Source organism: Excalfactoria chinensis, chromosome 1 (assembly GCF_039878825.1).
Source record: "Excalfactoria chinensis isolate bCotChi1 chromosome 1, bCotChi1.hap2, whole genome shotgun sequence".
Classification (NCBI taxonomy): domain Eukaryota; kingdom Metazoa; phylum Chordata; class Aves; order Galliformes; family Phasianidae; genus Excalfactoria; species Excalfactoria chinensis.
The window spans coordinates 172,841,811-172,859,142 of NC_092825.1; the positions used below are offsets into that span (position 1 = coordinate 172,841,811).

The 17,332-nt window shown below is 36.3% G+C and overlaps 1 long non-coding RNA gene across 1 annotated transcript in view; it reads right to left on the reverse strand.

The window, feature by feature from the left end:
• Nucleotides 1-17,332, reverse strand: part of LOC140262132 (uncharacterized) — an 85,870-nt gene that overhangs the window by 1,825 nt on the left and 66,713 nt on the right. Inside the window, exon 3 of the long non-coding RNA XR_011905815.1 lies at nucleotides 614-724. This is a non-coding gene — a long non-coding RNA (uncharacterized lncRNA). The remainder of the gene's footprint in view (nucleotides 1-613; nucleotides 725-17,332) is intronic.

Sequence of the window (17,332 nt, forward strand, 5' to 3'; positions counted from 1 at the left end):
AACCAGGAGACAAAATGTCAGTCTTATTGTTTAAATAAAAGATCTACATTGACTTCAGCTGAGTGGCATATTCTGAGGTATAGAAAACACTCTTTTACACTGGCTAGGAGAGAAAAAAAAAAAAAAAAGACTGCATTGCATCTGTGTAGAATATGATTTTATGTGAAATTAGGGGAGAATAAAATCTTTCTCAGCAATTAAGGATTACTTCAGTCTATAGTATATTTTACTTTCCTTCCTGAACAAAACTGATTGTCAAAAACACATCTGAGAAGGTAAAGGTGAGACAGAATGAACCTAACACAACACCTAACACAGCACCTTGGGCCTGCTGCACAATTAACTCCTGTGGATTGTGAGAAAGAGGAGTTAACTTTGTTCATAGCATGAGCCAAGGATCTATCAGGTCCAGGAGAACTAACTGACACGATTACAGGGAGACAAACAGCTGAGCACAAATCCATATAAACATTTCATTAATCCTCAGGACTTTGGCATTGTTCCCAATGTCACAACTCAGGTCAAGATATTTTTTAGCTAGTAATGTCTCTGAAAAGAACATATGCATTATCAGCTCCTAAAGCAGTCTGCACAGCTATGTGTTTCTTGTTACCTTCAGCTTTCTTGGAGAATCATATTGGCTTGGTGAATGAAGGCTCCTGTACCCTGACTTTAAGATCCTATGGGATAGTGTGCTCAGAAATTGCTTTTAACTCAAGCCAGGCTGCAGGGAAAACAGACAGCCAAAACAATTTCATTCAAAAAATAATAGAATACAACATTCATTTATAACATCAAAAATGGTCAACATGGTTCTAATGGCTTATAAGAGTTACTTGTCAAACAGAACTGTCTGCATTCAGTTTTTGTAGGAGAAAAGCTAGGAAAAACACTTTATTTTGTACTCTCATTAATGCTTAAGGTCTGTTCAGGGATTCATTACTGCTTAAACTCCATTCTCACACTTTATACCTTCCAGCAACAAATGATTATTCGGGAGACAGTTTCAATCTTCTACTTCTGAACTTCACCTCTTTGGAGCGTAACTGTCAATGTTATGTAAGCAGTTCAGTTTGTTGTTGTTTTTTTCTGTTTGAATGAACTACCAATATCTTGTATATTATGTCTGAGATAAGGCAATAGGCACTTTTCACAATGAAGTTGCTATATACACTTTCTAAGAAGATACTGAATTTGCTTTAGTTCTCTGTGATAGGTCAGCTACTAGGTATTCAATCTCCACATCAAATTTCAAAGCCAAGATTTAACTTTCTTGGTAGATTTGAACAGGGAGGAGCTGACAGAGTTTCTGGCATTACTATGGCAGTGCTTTAGATGGAAATATTAAATTCTTTTACAAGGAAATGGAAGGATCCCAGAAACTGAGCATATCTCAGGAGGTTATGAGTCAGTGCCTTGAGAATGTGGGGAGGAGTGAGAGAATAATTCAGTAGGTGAAGAATTCTAGGTAACCCCTGCTAAAGGAGTTACACACACACACGCATACAGACAGGTCTTAAATATTTGCATAGAAGGAGAATCCACAGCATCCCTGGGCAATCTGTTCCAGTGTTCCATCACCCTTACCATACAAAAATTCTCCCAAATGTTAGTAGGGAACTTCCTGTGTTCGGGCCATTACTTCTTGTCCTGTTGCTGCACACTAATTCTAATTTATGTGACCAGAAGAAGTAATCTTTCAGATTCAAAACAAAAGATTCAAAATATATGGGCATTGTTGCTTACAGGTTGCACATACTTCTTATCAAAGACTGTTGAACATTATTGAACTGTTAGAGAGTAGAGCAAGCTCTGAAAATGAGGGACCACAGGAACTTCTGAGGTCTTAATTACAGTGAGAAAATAGTGAAAAAACTCTAAATGAGGGAAAGAGCACATACTTTAATTTCAGCTGAGGATTCCATTCTAGAATGACAAATTTAGGAATGTACATATATATTTTAGGTTTTTAATCAAGGAAGATAAAAACACTTTATGTAACTTATTTGGTGTGTGTATATTTCAAGATGAAAATTATATTCAAATTTCAAAACTGTCCACTGCAGAGGGTAAAATTCTCTAATGACTTCTGACTTATATGTACCAAAATGCTAGGGGTCTTTCTGCTGCCTTCTGTTATATAATGTAACAAAGACTAAATAAATAAATAAATATCCACAAAAATAATAGCTAAATAAAAAACTCTCTCAGGTATTCAGGAATAGCTTCTAATAATTTTGATAAAGTTTTCTGTAAGTTTATTAATTAATGACAGTCAAATTGGAAGTGACTGGTGACTTTTTGGTGTCTCTATTTTATGATTTTCACCTTGCAAATAGGAAAAAACAACAACAACAACAACAAAAAACACGTTAGGAGATATGGAAACACTGAATAGCTACTTCATATAGCCTTCTATGTGAAATGCACCCACTGAGAAGCCCAAGATACTCAAGAGGAGTTTTGCAAACTGTACTTTTGTATAGATGACATTCAAACAATTCACCAAACCTCAGATAAAATGTATTTATTAATACTTCATTCACCCTGTTGTGTCTGGTTATTTCTTCTGGTTGCAAGAAACTGAAGATTTGTTATTCTGTTGTTTGCATTCTCTGAGTTATAATGATGCTCTTCTGGAACTGCTTAAGTGGACTAGATATCAAGCTGCATTTTCTGCTTGAGGAAATAAGCTCCACATTTCTGATTTATACCAGAGTAAGACCTGAAATCAGGATAAATGATATCTACTACTCTTCCACTACTTATGATATCTGCTACTTTATTTAAAGAAGAAAAGCATCTGAGTTTGACACAAGTTATCTTTGACAAATCTGTTATTTGCTGCTCATCTGCTTGTTATCTTCCAGCTACTTAAAAATAATTATATTACATGTCTATTTTTCCTCCCAGGGGGTTGAATTTAAGCTGTCTGGTCTTAGAAGAGTGGCATAGTTTCACTATTTTCCACTTTTCTTTATCACAGTCATCTACTCAGTCTACATAAACAATTTCTCCCAGTATCTGAAGATTAAACTCATAATTCCGGGCTTTTTCTCCTGGCATTTCTTCTTCTCGCTACTATATACTATTGCCATTTTTAGTGAAAATTAGCACCACTGAACATCAAAAACCATTTACTTTCTTTTCCACTCAGTTCTGAGTGCTGAGTTCTAATGCCAGTCTCCAAATCCCCCCACTACGCTTACTGCTTTATATTCTACCACCAGATCCATGAAGTCATGGAAAAATATTTGTTTGCTGTTAAACTTCTACTTTATCACCATCATCTCAGCAAATGCTGGCATGCTCAGCTTGCAATAGCAATTAACAGATGTTAAATCAGGATTTTGCATAACCAGATTATGGGCTGGATCACAATCTTACACACTGAAAAAAGAATGGATCTTCTGTATCTTTAAGGTCACATGTGGAGAATATCTTAAGATAGGAAAGAGAGTCATGCTGGCAGGTATTTTGTGTATGTAGAGGCTCCTTTTGAACTCCCTTCCATTTGGTATGCAAAATAATTAATTGCAACAGGAGCCAGTGAAACCAAGTAGACATGTATATATTCTTTTTGTCATTGCAGGACTTTCTCATGATTATGAAGTTCTGACTGCAGTCTGACCGTCGTACCACACCAGCAAAGGGAACATGCTCTTTCCTGCTGTGTGCCAGAGCTCTCATACACAGGCAATTACACATCCAAGAATTGTACACCCTGTCTTTACAATAGTGTCATGCTGACTGGACATGCTGACTTGCAGTAGCAGTTGGGAACAGACAGACTCCCCTACTGGGTAGGCTTAAAATGATATATAAAGAAAGCTTAGTGCTTTACATGTTGATCCAGACAGACAGTTGTGAATTATTTATGTGATTAAAACTGTGCACTTACAAAAAGAATATAAATTAACCAAAATGTGTAAAAGCAAAACTCATTCATTTTATTCAGCTCAGCAGCCTAAAAATATGTAAAGGAAAAAGAAAAAAAAAAAAAAAAAAAAAAAAATCCAGCACAGAGAAACTACAAAACATACCTGAAAGCAAAAGATGCTCAGCCCTTCCTCAAACAGCTTCTCTTATTCATCTGGGGCAAGGGCTGCCCCAAAAACAGGATCTGTACAAACTTCTAATTGCAAATAAGGTAAATCAGAGCTTATGTCCACTGCCTATGATCTATGCCTGTGTAGTTCCTCCCTTCAGCATCAATCACAAGACCACATCTGGTAAACTATACATCTATTTGTGTCACCTTCAGGTCCTATGAGCAAGTAAGCCCAGTCCTGTGCTCAAACTGTTTTACCAAACAGTTATATTGTTCCAAAGGACTTTGACATTAAGCACTCATATTCTGTCTTTTCAAATTTTCTCTATCATTATCATCACCTAATAATTGGAAAAACTGTAATTTTTCAGCTCTGGTACTTACTTACTGTTTTAACCTGCCCACTTGTCCAACACACCTTTTCAGTGAACAGAATTTTTTTTCACAACACTTCATCGTTTGTCTGCCTATTATCCATGCAAATGTGCCTGATTTCCACTGTGTGATACTGCACTCCTGGGCTGCCAGTATGTTCAGCAGTATCTCTCTTCTTGTGAACATGACTCATCTGCTAACAATTCTCTCTTTTGTAAGAATTTGGGGTCAACCCACTTCACCACCAAATTAGGTAGGGCTAGTTACTCAAAATTTATTACAGTCACAGGTCCAGCAGAGCATGTGAGGGAATGCTTGCATTCTCCCCTCATTTTCTAGGTCAGACTTGTTTAACACAGAGAATACAATGCTTACATGCATAAAATGTCCATTTATATTAAGAGTAACTGTATACTTAGTAGTACCACATTATTACTGCGACTTGATTTTCAGCTAGCTTACTAACCTAATTGTAATTTATAGACCAAAAGTTCCAACTTATGTTCAAAAAAAAAACAAAACAAAACAAAACACAAAAAAGAACAGAAAAAAAAAAACAACAAAACAACCCACTCCATCTCTTTGGTTTTCTTGTATAAAAACGAAGTTAATTTAAACTTCTGGGTAATAAGATGACTTCCAGTATCAGCATATTCCTAGTTCATTTACTTATACATAGCATGCTTTTTAGACTTAAATGTTCTCCTGCTTACTTTTCTGAAAAGGTAAAAGTCTCAGCTTGATAACCACATTATGTTCATGCCACAACATCAAAAATAATTTCTTTGCTTAGAATTCTGCTTTAACACTTCTGGACTGGAGGCTCAGAACTGACAAGCATAATTAAAGCTCTGCTTTAAAATACTTCTCAGAGCTTATTGGTAGTGAGAAGCACTTTTTCTTCTGCCGTGTGAGTGTTCTGACAGCTATGCACTGTGAAATCAGGTTAGTTTTCTCTTAACAGGTGCAAAATAAAGATTTCTACTTTTGTTGGAAGTGTAACAAGCACTGAAAAGGCCACTGGGCACCAAACCAAACTATTGAAGAAGAACATAGCACACAATAATTTAGTGTCACACACATACCCCCCTCTCCCTCCCCCCCCCCCCCCCCCAAAAAAAAAAAAAAAGAAAAAGGAATTAAAAAAAAAGGCATTTGTACTGTACTTTCCCTATATCACTTTCTATGACACATATCAATGCCTGCCACATTTTTTTAAGGTTTCGCATACTGTAACAACTTCATAATATATATCTTTGATAAAGTAACTGATCTGAGGAAAAAGGCATCTGAGGAAAGGACATCAAATTGCCTGAACCAACTTTGGGCTGCATCAACATATTTGATCAATTGCTTGTAAAAAAATTCTTCATGAATATGGAAGGTCGGAAAAAAAGAAGTCATTCACACACACACAAACAAGTAACAACTGTATAGAAAATGGAGGCTACAGAACAAAGAGTGCTGCTAGAGTTCCTTGAGGAATGGTTTTGTGGTTTAATGAGTATTTTCATTAATGATCTTTGACACAAGAAGTAGGAATATGCTAATGAAATATGTCACTGAAGCAAATCTCAGAGACATTATCAATACCAAAGAAGATTAAGATGAACACAGAGGAAGCAATGGATGACCTTGAGAGCTTTCAATACAACTTAAATGAAATTTGGCAATAGGCAAGGAAAAAAAAAAAAAAAAAAAAAAAAAAAAAAAAAAAAAAAAAAGATGAAAAGCCAAGGGACTTAAACCAAGGATTCCTGCTACAACATCTGTTTAAAATACAAAAGGAGGAAAGGACCAGGGAATGTATAAGTTACAGCACAGCTACAACATGATACACCAGCCAAAGTGCAAAAAGAATAAAATATTCCAGTAGATCTGCATAAATATTAAGATCATTATATGAAGTCTGTGCTTGCAGATCGCTGACTCACTGCTAATTTCAGTTGTTGCTTCACCAATCCTACAAATCCAGTTTTGCAGCTCACTTGTGTGCTGCCCTTTTCCTGGTCAGTTGATCTCAGGTTTGTTCAAAGGCCTTCAGACCTGAAAGGTAAATAAATACATTCTGCATCTGAAATGGTGAGTGGCAGAAAGAGTCCTCTGTCTCCTATACCTTTTATAGTTCAATTAATTAAAACCTAGGAGACAAGCAAAAGAAGAAAATCTTTCACCTTTTTCTTCATCAAATTGTGTCCTCAGCCACTCATAAGAATGTTCTTCCAATTTTCAAGGATTCATACAAAGCTTCTAGGCACTAATCTTACAATAGAAACACAGAAAAGTTATGAATATTCTGACATTTCTCCAGTTGCTGGTGAATCAGTGAAAGAAGAAAAAATAAACAGAATCCTAAGTATGCAGTGCCAACACAGATACATACCCAACGTTTTCACAAATAAGGAATTTTACCATGCTCAGACTAATAGGCAAGATAGCTTTCACAGCCAAGAACTTTTATGGAGCATGTCTTTGCTGCAGCTGTTTCCCATTTAAAATCATAAGGACTTTTGCTTGAATGATGCCAGAGCCATGGTAGTCTTGCACTCAGGCAAAGATGATCTTTTTATTTATTTATTTATTTATTTATTTATTTATTTATTTATTTTTAACTTAGGAGTATACTGAACTGTTTAAAGAAACAAATATAAAAACAAATCATACTGCAGCTCCAGACCCAAGAATAACAATTATTTCCTATGGTAGAAGATGATAATTACTGCTGCCAATTGTGATCCTTGATAAAGCAGATGAAATTGAAAAGATCTTTTAATTATTATTAAATTATTATTATATATTAATTATTTCATATTAATAAATCTTGTTTTATAGTTACTGGAAATAATAGGAACCTACAAGCCAAACAGTAGCTTGCAATACAAAGATAAGGGGTGGTCTCAGGATTTCACTAGGTTTCATTATAGGTGCAGGTCCTACTGCAAACTTGCCCACTTGTCAGTCTGTATATCCTCAGGCATGTACTTGGGTGCAAGCTTATGCAGAGCTCCAGAGTCAGGGCAAAAACTAGCTAGCATTAGCACAAGTACAATTCTCAGAAACCCAACTTGACCTTTCAGATAAAAGGAGAGGAACAGGCAGCTGTTCTTAACCTCTTTATATGCTATACAATGCTAAGTACTCTGTTAAAAAAGAAAAGAGTATGAGAGAGAATGGAAAACCTCACCTTGAATATTGTTTGTAGTTCCGGGTTCTATAATATTAAAAAAATAAAAAAGATCTTAAGTTACTTGAAAGCATCCAGAGCAGAAGAGCTGGTAAAAGGGCTGGAAGGCATGAACTATGGGGAAAGGCTGAGAAAACTTGGGCTATATTGCCTTGAGAAGAGGAGGCTCTGAGGTGACTTTACTGCTCTCTGCAGCACCTTGAGGAGGGGAAGCAGAGGGAGGTGCTGGGCTCTGCTCCTGAAAACGATGGCAGCATTGGAATGGCACAGAGCTGTACTACAGCAGGGTTAGACTAGGTAATAGGAAATGTTTCAATACTTTGAGGGTGATCAGAACAGGCTTCCTAGAGAGATGGATGCTGCCCCATGGCTGTCAACATTCAAGAGGCACTGTCGTATGTTTTTAGTTCTGGTTAGCTCTGAAATGGTTAGGCAGTTCGACGAGATGATCTTCATAGATCCTTTCCAACTCATTTAAGTGTATACAGCAAAAGCTGTGGCAGTGTTTGTGTCTCTCAGAAAACGAGGAGAAAGGAAGGGGAGTAGTCTCCCTTCCCATGGTATTTGGGGAAAAAAATTACTTTCTAGTCTCATAAACCACTTGACACTTAAAAATACTTGTCTGAGGCCAGCAATTTTTTCTCCTCTGAAAAACAGTCCAGAGGAAGCCAAGGTAGATGGTAAGCCCATTGGTCAATAGGTAGGAAATATTGCAGGTAGGACTGGTAAGATCACCTCAACTACCATTTGCTGATTCTCAAATATGTTCTGAACAAAGGCTGTACCTGGAGAAATTTTCCATTTGGAAAGGCTGACTCAGATTCAATATTTCTGCTGACAATTCCAGCCAGAAAATAAATAAATAAATAAATAAATAAATAAATAAATAAATAAATAAATTGTTTCCAAGAGAAAATATATGTTTCTTTGAAAAATTAGTTCTGATGTTCTTTCTCAGATTTTTAAGTTCTGATGGTGAACTTAATGATGATGATGAACTTGTATGTCTAGATAGGACTCTTTGTCCTACCAGAATAGAACTGAGAGAAAGAAAAGAATTTTAGTCAGCATGACTAAAAGGAAACTACAATCCAGATGGCTAAAGGCAATATTGAACTGTTTGTAAATTGATGCTCTAGCATATGACTTGCAGAAGCAAATCCTTTACAGCTGCATTGAGATATTCTGGAAGCTGCTCTTGACTGAAATGAATATTATGTAGTGTTAAGCATTTAAGGTTTTTCAACCCAAATCAACCAATGAAAGTTAGTGAAAATTCAGTCCTTATTTTATGCAGCAGATCTTCAACTGCAAAACTGGGAAATAATCTCCCTTTTTAAAAGTAATGTAGGAGAGACTTCATATTTCTGAAGCCTATAGAAATGACAGTAATGAATGCTGTAGCCAAGATTTTGAGAGAATTAACATTCCTTTATTCACAAATGGATTTGGGGACTTCACTGAAGAAAGAGATCTATGGGTCAGGAGAAAGCACAGTTTTTTAAAACCCACAGTGTATTCTTAATTCTGACATTCTCTAGCTTTCAAGTGCTAGCCTTCACAGCCTTGAAAATATTCTCTTTTGTTGTTGTTGTTTTCTTTATTTTTTTTTTTTTCTGTAATAAATATAGAAAAAGGCAGAGGTTAAAACGTACATAATTTATCTAAAAGCAGTCATTGTGTTCCCTCTCTTTTGTCTCTGGAGTGATGACCCCAAAGGCTTATATAACACTAATAAAAGGGAGAGAAAACCTGGATCTTTTATCCTTCGTGGCAGAAAACACAACTGTATATTTATAAAATATGAATTCTTTACCTGGCCTCTGAAGAACAATGCTACCTATCTTGCTAATACATTTTGAGAACACATGCATGGGAGAAAAAAATAACAAGAAGTGAATAAAACCTTAATCGAGTGCATTTAAATTAACTAAGTAGCAACAGAAGTATTCAGAAGTCTTTTAATTTTCCTTAAGACTAAAAACAAATCCTTAAGTTTTCCTACATATTTGAAACACCAATAGACATTGAGGTTGAAAATTTACTCCAAGTCTTTCTTTCCAGGATATTCTTTCCCTACAGTTATTTTCAACACAAATATTCCTATTATTTAAAAAGTGTGTACTTTTAACAGTTTCCTGATCCACGATGAATGCAGTGTGTTTTCAGCTCCTACCCCAGTTCTAAGTTTATTCTAGGCAGAAAGATTTTGATTAAAATAAATAAGATTTTAAAACTAATTCATGTTGGTTGTTCTGCATATTTGTGGGGGATGCTATATAATTACAAGACCTGACTTCAGTGTACACTACTTTTATAGTCAGCTAAATTGAATAATTCAGCTCATTAATTAGCTTATGCTTATTAGAAGGATATAGTACATTTATGGCTCCTAAAGAAGCAGTTGTTCAATTGCAGAGTGTATATTATAGAAACAGTTGATTAAAATTCTAATAGAAAACTCCCATGCTCAAAGGGAAACTTCAGGTTTACACAGACATTTTTAATCGTGCAAATAAGAAAGGAACAAAATGAGCAGGCACAACTGGGACCTGCTAGGAAAAGTTCTGGAGTCTGGGATATTTTTTTATGTGAACATAGTTTTTAAGACATTTCTGCTTGAAGCCTAGCTCAAGAATAAGATTTATTTTCCAATAAATTAAATGAGCTACCAAGGGAGTAAGAGGTAAATAAAGATAACAGGGGCAATTATTACCCAGGAGAAACAACAAAACAAATCGTGAAGAAAGTCATAACAAATGCCAGGGCTCAGAGGCTGAAGTATTTTATTCACTTTAATAAGTTTCGTATTTGTGATGAATCTTATAAAACTCTGAATTGTCGACACAGACAATAGGGCTGTGGAATAGTAGAGAATCAGTAGATTAGCAGAATGACTAAGTTGAATAAGGTAGAAAATTCAGAAAATGAAACCAAGATCAAAATTTTATTACATTATTATTGATGCAAGAAGTTAAAATGACAAAATTCTGATGAAATGTTAGTTAATATCTGAAAATTCAAGTACTCCCCAGCTAGGTTCTCTAAAAATTGTTGGGCAGAAGTGCCCACTTGCATGAAGTCTCAGCTGAAGCCCATAACAAACAAACAAAAAACAGCCTGCAGGAAGTGAAATTCCTGAGAACTCCAATGCCAGAAAATTACACTTAACATAAAACAAATTAAAACATAAATTTTATAAAATTTTATATAAATAAATGCTGAACCATGCAAAATTACTAAAGCACCCTGTTGTCGTTATTTTACGAGGAACAATCCCCACTAGAACTTTGTTTTATTCCATTAGCTGTTACTAGTTTGCTGGCAGCCAAACACATCACATAAATCCTCCTTCTATCAGTAAATCAGGACTGGCACTTAACCCAATTTTGCAAAATTCTCTAAGATCTAATGACGAATTCTGAGACAGGGGCTCAGGACTTTAGTAAATATGAGATTGTGATATATAAAAATGATTATGTTCTTAATGGAATTACAAAATATAATTATCCTTGAAGCTCTATACTGTGTGATAGAAGTGATAAAAATTGTGACAAATTATATGCTTAATTGTGTCTTCTATCATAACCATGTTTTTTATAAAGTATGCTACAAAACTCAGTATTTTTTTTTTTTCTTACTGTTGAATTTATAAACCTCTAGAAAGATTTTTGTTTTGTTTTGTTTTGTCTTAAGCCAAGAAAATAAACTATATTATGAAAGACTTTAAGGAACTTTGAGATTGAGGAGCACTGTGGAACACTTTGAACTGTGAGTAAAGAGGAACTTCAATGCTATTTAAAACTTGAATGCTATTTAAGAGTAGAACAAAGTAACAGCAACTACAAAAATATAATTTGATGACAGTAAAGTATAATTGCAAAAATGTTAATAATTGCTTTGGTGCTAATTTGAGAATGTGACTGTCACAGTTTTTCACGTGCTTCTCTTCACCCAGCTATGGTCATACAAAGTTAAAGTTAAGCAAAGTATTCTCAGAATACTTATTAACTTAAGATCATTCTACTAAATAGTGTATTCTCTTTCATTAATTTTATCTTTTTTTTTTTTTTACTGGATAGATCCAGTCTAGTTTCAGTCTAATGTATGTCTAATTTACTTAATGTTACTGTATTGTAGGGATTATATAATCTTAGACTATCACCAAGCACCTGGGAGACTTGATGGCAATAAAAACATGAAATATCTTTTCCATATCTTGTGTGCGTATTTGTGTCTGAAAACATTCTCTCTTCTTCCAAGCAGGCCTTCTGCCATACTTGCTTCACCTACTGCACGCTGTAGTGGACTTCTGAATAATGGACCTTGGTGGACCTTGAACAACACTAGCTCTCGTGAAACCCTTTTCTCTTCAGAATAGCATTGAATTATACCATAATCATAATCTGCCTCATCATGTTTATGTTCACATTCTAGAAGTCAGGGTCCTTATTCTACTACTCACCTTCTACACTTCTCCAGTGATCTAAAACTCCAGCATGTCATGGCCAGTACAGCAAGGGCTGCCTCTGACCTTCATAGCTGTAATTCTTCCTCATCATGTCTGGCAGGTCCAGCACAAAATATATCCTAGTCAGCCCATTCAATACCTGAATAAAAACTAATGCAACCTCCATAAAACTAGACGTCAGGCATCCCAATATATTGCTTTCCAGAACATGTCAGTGTGCCTAACATTCCCCATGAGAACCAATGCCACAATCATGAAACTTGTTCCAGTTAAAAAAGACTTCGTTCATGTCCTCTTTCTCATGGCGAGATGACCTGTAGTACATACACACTATGGCATTCTCTTTGTTGCCCTCCAACACAAGCTCCATGAACCTGAGCTGTTGGTTTTTTTTACCCTTACAAGCCTTGTCTTCTTCCCCTGATTTTCCTTAAGAGATCATCCATCTCTCACAGCATTTCTGTTGTACAAGATACACCACCACTATCCATAGTCCCAGTGACATGATGTGACAATAAATCAGATGTAACTTTTACAGAATCATAGAATCACAAAATAGCTTGGGTTAGAAGGGATCTCAAGGATCATCAAGCCCCAAACCCTCTGCCACAGGCAGGGCCTCCAGCCTCCTTATCTAATAATAGACCTGGCTGCCCGGGGCCTCATCCTGGCTTTGAACACCTCCAGGGACGGGGAATCCACAGCCTCCCAGGGCAACCTGTTCCAGCACCTCATTACTGTCTTGGTAAAGAACTTCACCCTAATATCCAACCTAAATCTTCCCTTCTTCAACTTATAAACATTTCCCCTTGTCCTGCCATTATCCACCCTTGCAAAGAGTTGACTCCCCTCCTGTTTGTAGGCTCCCTTTAGGTACTGGAAGGCAGAAATGAGGTCTTTAGATTAGATGAGTGCCTTTCATCTAATCAAGTGTATTCAGTATATTATTCCTTCCATACACCACTGGAAAAAGGTTTATATGGATTTCCCCAAGTAGACATTACAATGATCATTCCAAGAAGTTGTGGAGCTACATTAGTAAGCACTGACACAAGATAACGAGCTCTATGGAGAGGTAACATGACATGTGTGACCTCTGAAGAAAGACAAGATAGCTTCATAGCTTTATTGGACTTGTACTAGCCCAACCTGCACATGGATCTGGTATTGGAACACTGTGACAAAATAAAGGCTGACAAGTTGTGTTTTCAGATCAGGACATCAGTAACTTTGTACCAGTGTTCCAACAGCACATTTAAATACACTGTATGATTCATCTTGCAAACAGGTATGCACTACAAGACAACGGACTACCTCCTCTGCATTCTTATCACAAATCATAGAATCACCAAGGTTGGAAAAAGCATATAGGATCAGCCAGTCCAACTGCTAACCTATCAACCTATCACCAAGTGTTCTCACTAAACCATGTCCCTCAACATAATGCCTAAACATTCCTTGAACACTTCCATCATCAGCAACTCCACCACCTCCCTGGGCAGCCCACTCCAGTGCCTGACCACTCTTTCAGCGAAGTAGTATTTCCTAACATCCAACCTGAATCTCCCCTAGCACAACTTGAGGCCATTCCCCCTAGTCCTATCACTGTTATACGAGGGAAGAGGCTGACTCCCACCTCACTACAAGCCCCATTCAGGTAGTTATAGAGAGCAATAAGGTCTCCCATGAGTCTATTCTCCAGACTGAACAATCCAGATCCTTCAGCTGCTCCCCATAACACTTGTGCTCCAGACCCCTTACAGCTTTGTTGCCCTTCTACAGACCTCAGTGTCTTTCCAGCAATGAGTAGCTCAAAACTGCACACAGTACTCAAGATGCAGCCTCAAAAGGGCTGGGACTTAAAATCACAGTCCTATTTTCTCTGGCTTATTTTGTTCCAAAAAATGTTTTATACTCTTAGTAAATAAGGAAAAGAGTCATAACTAACCTTGCAGTACTGTAGCTTTTTTATTTATTTATTTTTAGCTCAATTACACTAATGCTCAGGAAAAGCTAAGTAAATCCTGATTTCTCAGTTAATGTCTTTTACTTTAAAATGGTAATTATCAATCATTTGTCCCACATTCAGTCCCACAAGGCTGTGAATGGATAGCTGCTGATAACCATCACAGAGCTACTCAGCTGCTGCTGATTGTGTTGTGATCATACTTAGAGCCCAGTAAGCCAAAGCAGATTATTTAGATCCCAAACACTTTGCAGCTGGGATTATGTCTATTTTCCCACCCCATACCTACTACAGCAGAGAGGTGTCTAGTAGCATTTAATGAATGCTGAGTGAAAAAAGGAGAGGGTATGCTCATAATCCTTAGTAGCATCTGTTTGGCCATGTGAGAGCTAAAAGGAACACTTGCACCCAAGAAGCATGCTATGCAAATTGTCTCTTCAGGTATCTACGATAACTCTCACATGTACAGTAGAAAAAACTTATTCAGATGTTTTCTTCCTTTACACATTATTAACCTCAGCTCCCAACATTCACTCTCACAAAGAATAAAACCAAGAGAAAAAAAAAGCAGGGGAAAACAACCAACCAACAAACAAACAACACAGCAACAGCAAGAATTAACACTTCCAGTAACTTTCCAGTTACTGTCAAGCAGTACCAACATTGTACAAATCTCCTTCTTGTCCTTTCCATGCCCATGCTCATCCCCAACCCTCAGCACTCATTTCATCCTTGACCTCTGCTTGGAGACCTGGGATAGAGTTTGTCCTATCTAGGTAAGGTACAGATGTCAAGCAGGAAACCATCAAGATCATGCTTATTGGCCCATTGTCCTGACTTAGAAGGAAAACAGCTCTGCACTGATGTCTATGGAACAAAAGCAGATTGAATATGTTCCAATCTGAAGAGAGTTTCTGAGACAGTACTTGCTGGCATGAGCAAGAGTAATGGGTTGTGCAAGATTTCTATTTCATGTAAAGGATTGTAATAGTGAAAGCTGCTTCCATTCATTTTCTTAATTCAAAGTAAAGGTAATCCAGTACTTGTCAGAAAAAAAATAAATAATAATAATAACAATAATGCTGGCAAAAATTCAATGAAACACAACAAAGGCTGCACTCTGAAACAAAATACTGAATAAAAACCCCCGGATTTTTGATTGAAATTGTATGCTAAAAATATAATATTTGTAATACAAGAACAAAATTTAAACAAAGTTTAAATGTGTTGTTGTTGGTTTTTTTCCTTTTTTGTTTTTTTTTTTTCCTTTTTTGTTTTTCCTTTTTTGTTTTCCTTTTTTGTTTTTCCTTTTTTTTTTTTTTTTTTTTTTTTTAAATTCTCTTTGCCCAGAATTTCACCTTAATGAGCATGTTCCTGGAGGAAGGGTCAGTAGTGAACAAAAGGAAATTTTTTGATGAAAAATATTCTGTTGGGATCAAGCAAATCTACTGAAATCCTTGAAGTGAGTGCCCCATTCCTCGGCTGTATTCATCATATCATGCCAGACATACTGGGCTGAGTCTGCTGCTGTAAACTGAATTAGTTCTGCTGGCTTCTGATGTTTTTCTGATGCTATCAATACAGCCAGCTTCTAAGCTTGTGGACCGAATCTCAGCTCATGATTAGCAGTGCTCTGCTAACAAGGAATCAAAGTTTGTCCTCAGTGTTTACTATGGGCAGTGAACAGGAAAAGGGCTTTCTATAAGACCATTTTGGCTAGGTTTAGTCACGTTGTAAAGAAACTATCATATTCCTTTCAATGAAGGCAGAAGACAGAGTGACCCTGCTCGGACAGGCATTGGGCTGCATCTGCTTACAGTGCTCTCTCTACTTATGCTTATCCACATGCCAGACTGAAGAGGCCTTTGTTTTTTCAGCATTTACAGACTGAAATATGACAGTGACAAGGAAGAAGAAGAAGAATTACTAAAGCTGAGTAATCCTTCCATGCAGCAGAACTATCTCTTACAAACAGGTGCAGTTTTAACAGGAGAGAGGGAACTGAGCTCTTTGAGGCACAGTTGGTGAGGTATTCCTACTGTAACTCATGTTACACAACAGTGGCTTAACAAGTCCCATTTTATCTAGGTGTGGACTTGACTTTTTTATTACTCAGATTTTAGGGTGGATTTTTACAGTTTGTCTGCTAACGGTCCCAAGTATAATGTAGGCACATGCACCTATAAATGGCAAGATAAGGGATCTTTCCCAATGAGCTTTTAGAACCTACTCTGGATAAAGAACAAATGTAACCCATTTCATCTTGTATCCAAAGTATTTTTCAAAGCATCCCATCAATTTAAATCCTCTAGGTGTGGAATTAATAAGGATTAGATAGATCTAATAAACTATGTAATCTTCAGAATGTGATTACATTGTTTAACACTATTTCTTCACAGCAATAATCTCTTTATCCATACTGATAGGAAATGCCAAAGTTTCTATTACCACACATCTCAGTCTGAAACCCTTACAAAGGCAAAATTTTCCCTAAAAAAAAAAAAAAAAAAAAAAAAAAAAAAAGCAGAGAAAGGAGTTTGTGATTTTACCATTCAATCACTGTTCACGTTAAGCAAAATACACACCACTAATTTATGAAACTTTTTTTTAAGCAGTGTTTAAATATTACATAAGACTTTTGCTTAATTTCTTTGAGAATAGGGAAAATCATCCCCTCCTCAGAAAACAATGAAATGGGAGCACTCAGGATTAAGAATCTTCAAACATTTCTAAAGATATCAGCTCTTTATTAGTTTTCACTTCATCTCTGCAGGAGAATTTGATGGTTGTCCCCAATTAGCAAAGTCCAAAATTAATTTGCTTCTATCAACACCACTAAAAACCTTTACAAAAGCACCTAAAGACCTCATCCAATGAGATTTTCAAGAGCTAGAACAGAAATTTAATCCTGCTGAAGTCTGAAGAAAAATACTATCTATTGATACTAAAATGCTTTTGCACCATCCCCTGAAACCCTTCTTGATAAAGATAAATGAAAAACCCATTTGTATAGAAGCTTTTGCTTAATTTTTACCAGTACAGCCAATATTCACTAAAAATATTCACCTGGATTTTATTATGAACCTTCTTACTTTTCTTCCATTTTACCGTTATCTCAAATCTTCCATCAAAATCTTTAATTAACGTGAAAAGAGAGCTGATAATTGAAATGATCATCCAGAGGTCAAGCAAACCCAGGGCAATTTAATAAAGGCTAAGAGCAGAGTTTTAGTCAAAGGAGTGTAATTTCCAATCAAACCTTTAGAAGATAATTTTAATGGCTTG